The sequence below is a fragment of the Aedes albopictus genome, chromosome 1, assembly GCF_035046485.1.
Source record: "Aedes albopictus strain Foshan chromosome 1, AalbF5, whole genome shotgun sequence".
Taxonomy (NCBI): domain Eukaryota; kingdom Metazoa; phylum Arthropoda; class Insecta; order Diptera; family Culicidae; genus Aedes; species Aedes albopictus.
This window is the reverse complement of record NC_085136.1, coordinates 175,018,635-175,033,552: the sequence shown is the minus strand read 5'-3', so window position 1 is coordinate 175,033,552 and position 14,918 is coordinate 175,018,635.

Here is a 14,918-nt window from a genome sequence, read left to right as displayed (position 1 = left end):
TATTTCTAAAAATCAAGAATTTAACATAGATTCTTCAAAAATTCTCGAACCACTTTAGCGGATCCAGATGTGGGCAAGCAATTTCTAGTATTTAAAAAAATAAGGAATTTTCTCGGGACTCAAATAGCTTCCGCTTACCCAGATGGGGACAAGGAAATTCTAGTATTACTAAGAATCAAGAGTTTTGCTTAAATTCCTTGAAAACCCTTGAACTACCTGATATTTTTAGAAATAAAGAATTACTCCTAGACACTTAGAAAATCCTGAAAAAACCTTAGCAAACCCAGATGTGGACAAGGAGTTCCTAGCATTTCTCAAAGTCTAGAATTTTGCATAGATTCTTCGAAAATTCTCGAACTACCTTAGCGGACCTAGTTATAGACAACAAATACAATCAGATATCATATTAGACGCTGCCAACTTTACGCCCACCGCGTTTTGCAGGCTGTTTTATAACCAATTTAGTTTATATTTTGTTTGTGATGAGTCAATAGTAAGCAATAACTGCACTAAAAAAATCAGGTGGATTGGATGCAAGACCGCTGAGAAATTGCGGTTGGCGTAAGCGACTGTAGTTGGCATTTCTAAAAGTCAAGAATTATTCCCAGACTCTTGGGAAATTCCTCAAATAACTTTAGCGGACCCAGATATGGGCAAGGAATTCCTAGTCTTTCTAAAAGTCTAGGTGGTCTAGAATGGTGGTTCGGTCCCCCTTCGAACCCGAGTTCGAGTCATAAAATGTTCGTTATGGAAATGTTCTCTACATTCGTGTGCTCCGTGTATGTTCGTGTCTACCACACGATATACAAGAGCGGCTTGATCATTGGCAGAGAAATGTCAAAGTTTATTACTATGGATGAGCTCTTGGACTTATGCACGTTTTCACTAATTAGACGTTGGAGCAGTACCATATTCACAGAAAATGAACTTTTTTCCATGGCCACTTATGCAGCATGGCACCGCTCAAAACTCAAACGAGAAAAAGTACACGCGCATTGGTCCACATAACAACATGCTGAGAAGCATACTCCCAGAACAATACTCCCAGAAAAAGAAAAAAATATATCAATATTTTAAAGCAGAATACTCATGTATTGTAGAGCGATACATGTTTCCCTGAAATACACAAGTTTTATAAGAAAATCTAACAGGTTCAGAAATTATTCAAAGATGATTATGTTCCTATTCGTTGATCTTGTTCGCTCTGTCTGTTTCTACTATTGATTTTTTCTTTTATTTATTAACAAAACAGCAATGAAACAGAAGAATTGAAACAGTATTTCACTGTGATTTGTTACAAATTTAATAAAATAAAATGTTTATTTGATTTATTTGGGTTCGAGCACTTTAGAGGTGAATTACTAAACGCACCGCAGTCGCAAACTCAGAGCCAGCGATGCGGAGAGCCACAGTAATTGGAGATTGGTTCCTCTCAAATTTGAGTGGTTTTTTATAAAACCGTTTTTACTAAACAGCACGGTTTACGAAATTTTATGCGGTAACATGTACTTTTTTTTACGTTTACAGCATCTATGAACATACATCAATATTTGCACATGGCCTTTTGAGGATACATTACCTTTTTATGTGAAAAATAAGCAAGAGAAATGCATAAGCATCTACTTTTTGTTTGTAGATTTTTTCGCTCTTGACCACGGTATTCAAATTTGGAATATCCTAGAATCGTGAAATTTTCACAGAATATTCTAGGATATCTACAGAATAATTGCACATGAGGAAATTATGGTATTCGGTCTCATATTCGAGAAATTACGCATAATACGTCAAAAAGCCAGAAATCCTCTCTCTCGTGAGAAGCGTGACCTCAGACCTTAAGCGTTAAGCCAGGTTTAACTGTATGGGTAAGCCTGGCTTACCGGTTAAGCCGAGGTGAAGAAATCGGCCCTAAGAGCCGTTAGATGACATTTTAGCATATAGGTGTCTTTGGAAGATGTGTTCAGAAATATCGTCTCTATTTTTATGCACATTCACTGTATGGTTAAACTGTAGGGTAAACCCGAGCAAAAAAATATTTTTTCAAAATAATTTTTTAGAGGGTAGATGTCTTCATCAAAGTTGTAGAACAAATAATTTCAAGTAACTTTGCTGAAGACACCATATAGCTTGGACTTCATTTTTTGGGAGAAAGTATGAAAGTTTTAAAAAACAACCTCAAAAGCAGTTTATTGAACTTTTCCATGATTATATCGTAAAATTTCAACGTGATATGTTCTACAAGTTTGTAGGTACTACTGGAATACACTATCTTGCCGAAGACACCAACTCTGTAAAATTGAAAATTGCTCCAGTAAACCAACTTTTTTGAAAAATTTTCACTATTTTCACTATTGAATATTTTTTGAATAGGCACTTTTTGGCAGCCGTGCTATCAAAATTTCAATGCTTTATCATGTCCAGAATAGACCAAAAGTGACTTAACAATCGGGTCTGATAAGGCACTTTGATTTCTGATGCTATTTTAATAGTCATTTTTCAAAGAAAATATTCACAAATTTCATACGAATCAATCAATTGATACAAACTGAAAACTCACGAAAACTTTTCGACATTAATATTTGTTAATTCAAATAGTATTCTTGTTGAAATAGTCTACATTTCTAACACTGTGGTTGACTTTACATTGAATATAAATCGTAGAATATTTCAATAATTTTGTGATGTTGAATTTTAACGTGTATTTATTTTAAATTTGTTTCAACTTATTTTAATTTGTTAGTTTATAAAGATTTTGTGTTCCAGAGGAGTTTGTACATGCAATTTGCATCGAATTATTGAGCATGCATACCTAATTTTTTGATCCAGTCTAAGGTTGCATTGCCAATAGTGGATAAAAGCGTGCATGGTACATGTAGTAGGTTCAGCATAATGAGCTAGGTCAGAATGTGTGACAAACAATAACGAGCACATTACAAATAGAAGATTATAGACTGTTTCAGAAATTATAAATACACTTTGTTTATTAAATTAAATGAACTGTTGTAATGATTTTCACCAACTTCTTTCAGAGTATAGCATATTGTACTCCATATTTTTGTATTTCCTTTCAATTGTCTTGATATTTTAAAGAACAGTCGAGTTCCCTAACAAATAACTGCTTATCTTCGTACGGAGCGGTTTAGTGTGATTTTGAAGGTAAAGTGAAAAAGCCGTTTTTTTCATTCGGACCGGCCGCGTCGTCGTCGTCGCCGATTTGACTGTGCTTATCTTCGTACGGAGCGGTTTAGTGTGATTTTGGAGCAGTGTTACCACAGGTACAGAATATTCTGTAAAAGTACAGATTTTTTTTCAACTTTTTGGTACAGATTCTGTACGGTACACGGAACCGCCAAACTACCCAAAATTGAGTTCTTTTGACGCAATCCCTTAGTTCCGCCCAATAAGCCAAATTTGAGTAAATCGATTAAATTCACACTAGGTAAATTGCCTTTACCTCCAGCAAAAAAATATACTTAAGAGTAGGTAAATTCAACCCAAGACCCCCCCTCATTCAACCCAAATTTGAGTATGCCTACATTTACTCAAAATTGGCTTATTGGGCTCAAGGACCCCCATTGGGTAGACGCATCTCTGTTTGTTTTTGTCAACATCGGTGGGGGAAAGAGGGAAAACAACCTAATTTTGGGTAACTAGTTTATTCTATATACTCAGCTTTGAGTTAAATCGACCCAAAAATTAGGTAGTTTGATTTCTCCGTGTACAGATTACAGATTTTCAGCAAAAGGTACAGAATGGTACAGATTTTTTGAATTTGAGAAAAAATCATTAACACTTATGTGGCCGGCAGGGTACCCGGGTACCTTTTTGAATTCCAAATCTCGATGTTTTAATGGTTATTGAGACTAGGATGTTGGAACTCTGTTAGATCTTAGAACTCGTGAATATACATTTATTAATGGGGTTGACCGAATTTTAAAGTGAGGAGGGGCAGGGGGAGGGGCTCCTGCATTTTTTTATTACGTGGAAGGCCGGCAGGGTACCCGGGTACCCACGAAATTGAAATGATCATATCTCCGTCAATTTTTCATCGATTTTGGAAATTTTTAGCTCATTCAACTCAGAAACTCATTATCTATCGGGAAAATATTTGGCTAGACCGATCTAATCACCGTGGTTTTCGAAAAATCCATATTTTTGGGAGAATGTCCTTATACCATACTGAAACCCACATTGTTAAGGCTAGGATACCTTAAAGTGTTTATGGTCAACCATGGCCCCACGGGAAGCGTGTTCCGAAATCACAGTTTCAAAGTCAACACGTTTTATGATTCCAGGCCGGTCAGATACAATATGCCAAAGCAATTTTACGATGCTTGGTACCGAAATTGCTACCAAGCTACCGAAAATCCCGTATATTGTATTGTATAAAAACATGGATCCGGAAATCCAGGTTTTTCGGTACCTATGGTGATCGGACCGGTCCAACCAAATACGATCTCGATAGATAAAGAGTTTCTGAGTTGAATGAGGCAAAAACTTTTAAAATCGGTGGAAAAAATGGCTGAGATATAATCATTTCCATTTCGTGGGTACCCGGGTACCCTGCCGGCCTTCTACGGGTGTTTTTTTTGCTGGCCACACTACGGTTAAAATTCAAATTTGAAATATTTTTAATACTGATACTTTGTTTTTGAAGTTCAGAAATTGGTAACAGTATACTTAAATTAAGTGTTTTTCACAGTTTAGTCTAAATGTAATGCTCTTTTTTGTGTATTTCAAGCGATTTTAAATCAAATGTGGTACAAATTTGGTACAGATTTTGGGTACAGATTTTTCGAATGTCTGGTACAGATAAAAAAGATTTTTGAGCCTCCGGTACAGATAAAAATGTGGCAACACTGTTTTCGAGGCAAAGTGAAGAGACCCAAGTAACACACTTGTCACCGAAGAGTCACGGTGGCGCAGGTTTTTGTTGCGCATAAGTCATTGTGACTTACTTCTAACAAATAAACACTGACTTGCTAGAAGTAAGTCACAGTAACTTCTGCGTAACAAAAACCTGCGCCGCCGTGACTCTTCGGTGACAAGTGTGTTACTTGGGGACCGCTTTTTTCATTCGGACCGGCCGCGTCGTCGTCGTCGCCGATTTGACTGTGCTTATCTTCGTACGGAGCGGTTTAGTGTGATTTTGGAGGCAAAGTGAAAAAGCCGCTTTTTTCATTCGGACCGGCCGCGTCGTCGTCGTCGCCGATTTGACTGTGCTTATCTTCGTACGGAGCGGTTCAGTGTGATTTTGGAAACAAAGTGACACGTTTCTTTCGCGTTCGCCAATTTTTTGTGTGATTGATTCTGCTGACGGTTTGGCCGGTGCTACGCCATAGTCTCCGCGTGTAAAAAAGTGCTTGTGCTGTGAAAATTTAAATAGTGAGAAATGGATTGATTGATTTTGCAAAATTCAAAAAATTTCATATGAATCTTGCATAGCGGGGGGTTTCAAGGATAGTGTGTGTTTGAATGCCGCTGCTAAAGTAGTTCGGGTGTGCATACGGTGCTGCGATTTGTTTCGAGAATGTATGAATGCGCCGTGTATTTCGCGTTTTCACCGGCGCTACGCCTTCCGGTAGTTTCTCCATTGCAAAGTTTGTGTGAAAGCACTATGACTGCTGTTTTTTCGTGATTCTTTTTACGTATGTTACTATTAAAATTCCGCCATGCCATCAGTTATTCGCGAGTGATTACAAAATCATCCCGTAAGGGGTGTAGACATAATTTTGTGGGTGCTAAAGTGACGTGTGTTCAAATGATGACTGACTGCGTGCGCAACAACGCAATGAAGGAGATAAGTGGAGGAAGTTTGGCTGCGCAATGAAGACGTTCCCATGGTGATGGCAGCGCTAACTTGGATGGACTCCGGTGAGAATGTTCTGATTACTGTTACTACAACCAAATTAACTATTAGCGCATTTTCCCAAAAGTACACGCGGCAAATCCCTGAGGAAAGGAACAGCCGCGATTTTTGCTCCCCTTTTACTCAATTCTTATGGGAGATAACATTGCGGCGTTTCCTCAAGTGCGGTTGTTCCTTTCCTAGAGGATTTGCCGCGTGGAATTTCGTGCAAATGCGCGTTTGGAACATTACAAAGGCCGCGCGGTGTATCATATTCAGCAAACCAGTCAATAGATACGCGCCAGTTTCGAAGATTATATTTGAATCAGGAAGTGTGTTTGCATCATCATTATCCAAATGATAATGGTAATGTACACATGCGGGGCTTATTGTAAGTGAAAGTGACTTCTGAATGGACGTGTCTCTCCAGCCATTCTGAAATGGGTCTCTGAATCTGCAATAGAGCTATCACCTTCTAACTCCCTGACTAAAGCTTTTTGCAGTAGCATCAAAATGATATTGCAGAAAACTTTCTTCCATAATATCACTGCCGGACAATGGGGGTTAGTTGGATCACACACACACACACATACACACAGCAACATCATCGATATAGCAACATGTATAGCAATTTCTATTGAGTTTGGAAATTGAATATTTTATCTGTGAGATTTTTTATCCTTATACAATGCTACATTTTTTGACCACTTTGTGCAACTTCAAATTTTGATCATCTACACGCAGAAAAATAAATTGTAAACACAAAAAAATTCTAGTTCAAATCAACCGATTTTTCAGTTAACTATAGCGACAAACTGATTTCTAGTTTAAACTGAACTGTTCTATTGTTTAGTAATACAAATATTTACACTTGTCGAAATTTTTGACAGTTTGTTAAAACAAACTGAGTTATGGTATTTTCAACATGAAATAATGGATTGATTCAAACGACTGCACTTTTGCCATGGGGAGGAGAACGATTAAAAAAGACAAAAAAGGCGAAACCGATCAACGTTTTGTGGATGCTGTCGTGAGTACCTACGCGTTATCCATCACGGCCAAAGCTGCACTTGGAAGTTGGCGTGATGGATTTGATGCGTTGTCTCGACGTTGGGGTAAGCATTTTATAGATGTGTGAGTGCTAATGACTGGTGATCTGCATACAGAAGAGTTGCAATTTTTTAAAGTAGAAAGACATCCGGAGAAATTTAAGAAAGTGTAGTGATTAAAAGTTGGAGTATAAGAAAGACGTTCTGAAGGATTAGGAGACAAGGAAGTGTGAAGGAGAAACTGGACATCCAGGACCTCGTGGTTTTTATTTGAAAACCCAAGCTTCGCGGTTTCGAGACCTCTATACCGCAGCGTAGACCCTACTGGCCGATTTGTAGTGTGTTCGCATCAGCCCTGTACCCGATACAACAACCAAGCGCACCGACGAACCCAAGTTTTTTCCAGTGACTCTACGGATCACTGAAGCCTCGAGTCCGTCAACACACTCGAGGGGCGCACGGGACAGGAGGAAGGTCCGCGAGAGGCTGCAGCCAACGAGGAAGAGGAAAGAATTGCCCGCCCCCTGGCCCAGGAAGGAGAGAAGGAGCCAGGAGGCGAAAGGAGCGGAGCGAAGGCATTGTAGTGCCTGGGGCCCCGAAGAAAGACTGAAGAAAAGTGAAGAACATAAGGTAGGACTAGTCCGTAAGAAAGTGGGTGGCGTCGTCCGGTGTTGAGGACGGACGCCAAGAAGTTAGAAGGAAGGCAGTTAGAAGGAGGAAAGTAGGACGTCAAGAGGAAGTAGGAATAAAAGTGTAGCTAGACCACGAATATAGAGGTAGTTTCCTTAGCCGACATAAAATTGTTTTCTTTTCGCGGAGTGTCACGAGCGTCTTGCCGACCCTGAGGCTTGAAGACGGGGGTTTCACCCTTCACGCAGAAAAATAAATAGTAAACACAATTAAATTCTAGTTCAAATAACCAACTTTTCAGTTTGCTATAGCGACAAACTGTTTTCTAGTTTAAACTGAACTGTTCCACTGCTTGATAATACATTTTTTTTTTGTAGAAATTTTTGACAGTTTGTTAGAACAAACAGACATTTGGTAACTTCAACATAAAATAACGAATTGTTTTAAACGATTGCACTTTTGCCACTAACAAAGCCGGAACGTGATTGTGCTAGTGACGGCAGCTCCTGCGGCAGCTCGGAAATCTATTTTTAGACACTCGGCAAGCGGATGGAAGCGAGAACGAATAAAAAAAGGCAAAAAAGCGAAACCGACCAACTTTTTAAGAATGCTGTCTTGAGTACCTGCGCGTTATCCATCACGGCCAAAACTGCACTTGGAAGTTGGAGTGATGAATTTGCTACACTTTCTTCGTTGTGACGATGTTGGGGAGAACTTTGAAGATGTTTGAGTGCTTCCGGGCCATGTTTGTGATCCCTATTTTGTTGAAACAAATGAAATTTTTACCGTTATATGGAATGATGGGAATTGGTTGTTTTGATCGATAAATTCTAACTAACAAAGAAATATAACTTTGGAATAAGTAAATGCTCAGTTTGAAAATCAACCGTGTGTTTTATTGTTTTAAACGAGCCTCATTTTTTTGTGTGTTGCTGGGAGTAACGCGGCCTTTGCTAAGTTATACTTGGAAGCTGAACTGGAAAATATTAATGCCAAAAAAGCTGAAATCAATGATACCGATAACTCGGGTTGGCGACTTCTTGGCACGAGAAGGGTATGGAAAGCTAACTGGACTGACTATGATGCACGCCAACTCCTGCGCTTGAATCAGCAAAAACAGGCAGAAAAAGCTAGACGGTGGCGTAAGCGGCATGCAACTCGTGATAGGGCACTGCAAGCACCTGTCTGACAGTTCAGCGAGCTTGTTTACAAGGTGTTAGAAAAGGCGGCGAAAATTTAATTTACGTCTTCCGTCCCGAAACCATTGTGATACGAAAATATCGATTATATTCAACTCTACTAGTATAAAACCAATTGTCTAATTACCGTTTTACTGAAATTGTATCGAAAAACAGTTTTTCCGGATCTCCGCCAGAGACTAAGTCCATGTAAACAAGCTCGCTGAACTGTCAGTGCACGGCTTCGTGACGTCATCTTGTAGTATCCCATTCTACTACAAGCAGCACCGAACGCAAGGGGAATAACACAAACAACAATTTTACCGGTATACCGCGCCGCACAGTTTTCGGCAATCGCGGATGCAAGCACACCAACAGTATTGATCATCATAATAGCAACGATCAAAGTAACAGGAATTATCTTCCCGATCGAGAGCTGATTTCGGCAGTTAAAAATGGATTCTTTCGACCACCTTATCGACGGACAATACAGTTTGATAAAAGGTAAATTTTGAACCCTCATCACCCGGACAACCACAAGTTCATGTCATATAACGACTCAGGGCAACCAACCAGCATCCTGTGAGGCATGCACGTACAGACACACGTGTTTCGTCGGAATTGACGCTCTCCTTGGAGAAAGGGCAGGACAACATTTCCGTGAGGCCCGACGCTCATGTAGACTTGACGACTTCAGGATTTCAGGAAGTTGAAGTACTGAATGGTAGCCCAGCAGAGAACATACTTGAGTCAGAAGTGCAATATATTTCAAAAAGCAGTGAATTAATTATCTATTGTCAAAATTTTAATAGAATGAAAAGTGCATCTAAGATACACGAAATTCACAAACAAGTTTCGGCTTGCAACTTTCAAATAATTATGGCCACCGAAACTAGTTGGGACGTGTGGCATACCAGTTTAGCATCCTATGCACAGAGATGCGAATCGTCAGCATTCGCGCATCATCGAATACCGCGACCCAACCGCAACAACAATATTCGCGGTCCATCAGACATCGCGACGTCGCGACGCGCACGTCGTCGGTCGTCAGCGACACGAAGACTCGAGCCGGTCGGACAGGAGAGACCGCGCCGCCGACGATCATCCTCTTTCGCATCGCAGCAACCGGGTGGCAAGCACGTGTCATCCAAAACAGGCTGGAAGCAATTTTGCGGCAATCGGCCGAAACTGTAGTGCGGAAATTTACATTGGTGATCCTGCCAGGTTTGCTGCTTAAAGTTTTAAGAGCAAATAAATTGTGAAGGCCAAAAACATATTCCAATATAAGGTAAATGGTACGCATTTTTGGTGGAAGTAATTTTTTTTTCATACTCGCAAAGTAATGCTATTTGATTGTGCAATGACGCTGAAGAGCAAGAGAGGTTATGAGTGCTGATTGAAAAAAAATGGAAAAGAACCACACGTGAGGATCCGGCGCGATTGGACTTCCGCCGGGGAAAGTGAAAAGAACCACACATGGACTTGTGTGAGGATCCGGCGCGATTGGAGTTCCGCCGGGGGAAAATGGAAAAATTCACACATGGACTTGTGTGAGGATCTGGCGCGACTGGAGTTCCGCCGGGGGAAAATGAAAAGAGCCACACATGGACTTGTGTGACGATTCGGCGCGATTGGAGTTCCGCCGGGGGAAAATGAAAAGAGTCACACATGGACTTGTGTGAGGATTCGGTGCGATTGGAGTTCCGCCGGGCGAAAATGGAAAAATTCACACATGGACTTGTGTGAGGTGAGGATCTGGCGCGAGTGGAGTTCCGCCGGGGGAAAATGAAAAGAGCCACACATGGACTTGTGTGAGGATCCGGCGCGATTGGAGTTCCGCCGGGGGAAAATGAAAAGAGCCACACATGGACTTGTGTGGAAAAATTCACACATGGACTTGTGTGAGGATCTGGCGCGATTGGAGTTCCGCCGGGGGAAAATGAAAAGAGCCACACATGGACTTGTGTGAGGATTCGGTGCGATTGGAGTTCCGCCGGGGGAAAATGAAAAGAGCCACACATGGACTTGTGTGACGATCCGGCGCGATTGGAGTTCCGCCGGGGGAAAATGAAAAGAGCCACACATGGACTTGTGTGAGGATTCGGTGCGATTGGAGTTCCGCCGGGCAAAAATGGAAAAAAAAACACACATGGACTTGTGTGAGGATCTGGCGCGATTGGAGTTCCGCCGGGGGAAAATGAAAAGAGCCACACATGGACTTGTGTGAGGATTCGGTGCGATTGGAGTTCCGCCGGGGAAAATGGAAAAATTCACACATGGACTTGTGTGAGGATCTGGCGCGATTGGAGTTCCGCCGGGGGGAAATGAAAAGAGCCACATGGACTTGTGTGAGGATCCGGCGCGATTGGAGTTCCGCCGGGAGAAGTGAAAAGAACCACACATGGACTTGTGTGAGGATCCGGCGCGATTGGAGTTCCGCCGGGGGGAAGTGAAAAGAAGCACACATGGACTTGTGTGACGATCCGGCGCGATTGGAGTTCCGCCGGGGGAAAATGGAAAAATTCACACATGGACTTGTGTGAGGATCTGGCGCGATTGGAGTTCCGCCGGGGGGAAATGAAAAGAGCCACATGGACTTGTGTGAGGATCTGGCGCGATTGGAGTTACGACGGGGGGAGTGAAAAGAACCACACATGGACTTGTGTGAGGATCCGGCGCGATTGGAGTTCCGCCGGGGGAAAATGGAAAAATTCGCACATGGACTTGTGTGAAGATCCGGCGCGATTGGAGTTCCGCCGGGGGAAAATGGAAAAAAGCCACACACGAGCAGCGACATCGGAGTGTGAAGATCCGTACGAGATTGAAGTATCGTCTGTAAATTAGAAAAAAATCCAGACGTCATGCACGTGGTTGTGCTTTTGATTGAGTGCTCGTATTGAAGAGCATCTTATGCGTGTGGATTACCGCCCTGTTAGATACAGATCGAAGCTCGAGAAGTGGCAACTCAATGTTCATAAATCCGCATACATGGACTTGTGTGCGCAATTTCAGACGCGTTTGGACTACCGTCGATATTGTAAGGGAATTCATTTCTTGATTTTAACGAAAAGCTACAGGATGCTCACGTCTATTCATGTTCGTACGACTTGCGACAACGACAGCAAATAGTGCTTGTTGCGACTCCTTAGAAAGAAACCCAGCGGACGTGGTTATGCGTCCGTCTTTGTGGTGTACTGATAGCCTCGGATGTGCTTGGAGAGTCACCGAAATAAGAAGTATCGCGGATTGAGAAACTATGGAAAATATAAAAGTTACTGCACAATTTTTATAGATGCGAAAATCCTGGAGTTGTTTGAACAGCATTGAACGCTTATTTCACAAGTTGAATGTGTCCTATAATGTTGAAATTCATGCATAAAAACAAAAGATTTGAAAAACCGTCGTGCAGGTAGCGACATTAGTAATTTTGGCGTATTGTGAGTGCCCCAGACGACTCGATTCGCGCTGCAGGTGGAGAAAAATTTCCGTTAAACGAAAAATACTCAACTGGTCCACCAGATGTTTCATGTTGTGGTTTCTAAGGGATGTAATTATGAGGTGCTATTGCGGGCCGATTGGACAACCGTTTGAATGAGAACGATTTCGCTTAGAAAAGATTTCATGTCAATTTAGTATTCTCGGCAGTGAAGAGAACTGTCAGACAAAAGAGGCACAAAACAAGCAACAAAGAAGGTGCGACGATTACTCTTTATCCCTACTGGTAACAGATAATGACATGATCTCGAAATTTTTTGTTGCAGACAAAACGGAAGCTGAATTTGTTGCGTACTTTTCAACTCGTGAATAATCAATTATTGCTAACCCAAAGTCGAAGCTGTTTGATGATAGAGCTTCACCAGAGTTGCAGTGTTTACCGACTCGAAGTTACCGTTCGAAAATCGCTATGCAAGGCTTAAAAATCTCTAAACTCGTGGTGTACGATGTTAATCCCATTATTTTCAAGTTGGGACAAACTTATGTCGCATGGGTTTGTTTGTCGCAACAAATACATGTTGCGACATTGTCATTATTGTTGCGCAATGGTTGAATTTTGATTCACTGATTCTCGGGCGAGTTTTGTTTCACGATGAAAGGTACATTTCGTTGAAAAAAAAACAAGAAAAAGTAACATACCAATTCATTACATCTAAGTTTGCATTTTTGAAAGTTTTTCAATGGGAAATCTGTCAAACTACTGCCACGCAAAAGCACGGTGTACAGAAGGTGGTATATCCCCGAAATCTGACAGTTTTTTGATGACGTAACTCAAATCGTTCATAGGCGATCTAGTACTCCACACCAATTTATCAACGTGAAAGACGATTAGAACTACGTCACATGTTTACATCCAAAATAGATGTTTACATAGGTTACTAGCCTGCCTTGTGATTTTTATGCCGTGACGCAAAGGCATACGTACCATTATATGGAGCTTTAAGGACATGCACCGCATTTAGATTGCCAAAACATGTTCAATAACATGTTTTTTTTTAATAAAAGGCAATGTTGAAAACAACTTGTATAAATTCGCGAATTAAAATCGATCAACAGATTATGTCATCGAAATTCCTGTTAGGCATGAATCACTAACACGGGCATTTTGAAACATGGACAATCGTCAGAATAATTATGTTTCAAACAAAACCGTGCATGGAATAATAATAACATATTTAAGGATTCTCAAATAAATGCTTTGTTCGCATTAATAAATACTCCTTTTCAATTTAAAACTGTAAAAGTGCTCCAAGAACACAAAGTTGGAGAGAAGCAGGCGTTCCAGTGAGAACATAGAGCTACAAAGAAAAAAAGAATAAGAAGAAGAAGAACCATGACAGCAACTAGAGAGATCACAAAACTAAATTAAAAGCTATGGTTCGAGAGGACAAGCGAAGGCGGAAGAAGCATCCTGAGTAACGTTATGATTGAATGTTAATATAGAGTGAAGGAAGATCGATATACAACCTACAAAGTAATGCAGTAATGGAGGAGTATAATGAAAACATGGTGGTCATTTATGCATTTGGTCAAACCATAATCGTCTCTGAATGACGAGATGTGGTTGCAACCATGCGAATGGGCCCTTCCGGTGTTCTGCTAGTGAGAAACAAGTGCAGGTGTAAATATAAACAGGACCTCAAAAAAACAAATTTTAACAGCTAAGAATTAAATTTTTTGAATATAACTGGCACACGACTCTTACGATCATGAGATCGTCTGGGATTCTGGCAACGAAATGTTTCTGTTATTGGCTTTGTTGGCAACACGGATATGCGCGTTCAGTGCCAGCGGTTCAGCATCACCCGTGCGAGTACAATGAGAGGTCATCTGATGATGATCGACAGACCTGTCATCGTTATTGATCCCACACGACCGAGAAAGTGCATAGTCACGATTGCAAAAATTTGTTATTCTAAATTACCGTGACCGCGCCTAATTCCAATCAGCTCCTTATTCCGTTCACTTGAATCAAAACGACGAGTATTAGCCGAAATTGTCGCAAATCTTTTGCAAATTGTTTTTAAAATTTTCAATAATTATGTACACGCTAGACTATAATTAAAATTTTCATGATTGTTTACGTATTATTGTGAAAATACATTAAATGTTATTTATCATCCAATTGGCAGCCATACTACTTTTTTTTCTTTTCGGTACCTGGGAATTGCATCAATTCATATATTAATTGTATTTTCATTGAAATACTAACAAAATCAATCAAACAAGTATCAAAGCAAAACAGTAAAGGACATATTTTTATAAATTCAACATCAAAAAAATTTTTCGTCGACGACTCATGATGCTGGAAATGAAAAAAGCACATGACCGGAATTAGGATACTAGAGGTTGTACTTGTTCCTAATTCCAATCAACATATGGATGCGTAGGAATTCTGAAAAAAAATGCAGTACAATCGGAACAACCAACTCCAGCAGCATCAGTCAAGGCACTATGACGATAGATGACCGGTACATATCATTCATTGCTAATTCCAGCAGCAAGCATAAATTGTTTAAATATTTATTCGCATATGTTCAAAGATTGATTCGTCATAGATGACGTCATACCCGACATGAACCTATCATTGACCTGTTTTTATTTTGGCCTGCAAACCCAATATAGACGCAACAGTTTTGCGATGTTGGCCCAATAGTGGTCCAACATTTGGTAAAAATTGACCCGACTTTGACGCGACATTCGATTTTTTTCAGTCTGGCG